The following is a 1,202-nucleotide window of genomic DNA, read 5'->3' as shown; positions in this document are numbered from 1 at the left end:
TAGTAGATGCAGGCAGGAGTCGGTCTACTAATGTTGGACGTGATGCCTATGTAGTGATCATTGACTGGATATCATCATGATTATTTTAAGTTCTATCAATTGCCTAACAATATTTTTTTACCCACCATTTGCTATTTTTTCTCGAGAGAAGCCACTAGTGAAACCTACGGCCCCCGGGTCTCTTTCTCATATTATTTGCCTTTGCGATCTATTTTCCTTTCCTTTTATTTTCAGATATATTAAACCAAAAATACAAAAATACCTCGCTGCAACTTATTTTATTTGGCGTTAGATCTATCAATATTTACAACTTTCTCCCGTCCACGTGCCAATTTCTGGCACCGTTGCCCGAAAGGGATTGACAACCCCTTTAACACGTCAGGTTGCGAGTATTTTTTATTTGTGTGCAGGTGCTGTTCACGTTGTGTTGCTTGGTTCTCCTACTGGTTCGGTAACCTTGGTTTCACATCTAAGGGAAATACCTACCGCCGCTGTGCTGCATCATCCTTTCCTCTTTGGGGAAATACGGACATAGCTTCAAGCGACATCATGTCACCGGTGTGCCGCTGCCATTCCTTGGGAGCCAATGGTTGCGCCAAATTCTGATGGAGTTCTCATTGCCCACACACCAAAGAAGTCATGTTTTTAAGAGATCAAGAACATGTACCACCCCTTGCCATGTCGCTGAGGCACCACTTGAGAATACCATGTCCTCCAAGTTGCCATTTGTGTAGTACCTTGCCTTCAAAATACGGGTGCACATGCTATCCGGGTTGATCAACAGCCGCCAAGCTTGGCGCGCGATGAGGGCTTGATTAAATAGACATAGATCACCAAAACCCAACCCCCCTTGTGACTTAGTTTTGATCAAGTGAATCCATGCTCTCAAATGCATCTCCTTTATCTACGCCCCCAAAAAAGTTTCAAATCATTCTAATAAGGTCCTCGCGGGTTGGTCTCTAGCATCGATCTGATCCATGGCACAGAGCAAAAGGGCAGAACATTTTGGGCCAACAATCATATGTGGTTCCATGAGCACAAGCATTTCCGCAACCATGTGGTCGCTCAACCATTGATGGTACAACATCCAAGAGGCCGTGTCCAAGTATTGCAGCCATTTGAAGCAACTAATCAGTCGATGGCCAAATAGTGCACTGATACGTCCATTTTTCATCATGTTTCCTATTGTTATTTTAATATTT

Source organism: Triticum dicoccoides, chromosome 6A, assembly GCF_002162155.2.
Source record: "Triticum dicoccoides isolate Atlit2015 ecotype Zavitan chromosome 6A, WEW_v2.0, whole genome shotgun sequence".
In the NCBI taxonomy this organism is placed as follows: Eukaryota; Viridiplantae; Streptophyta; class Magnoliopsida; order Poales; family Poaceae; genus Triticum; species Triticum dicoccoides.
The sequence above is the reverse complement of the archived record's forward strand: the minus strand, read 5'-3'. Positions refer to the sequence as shown.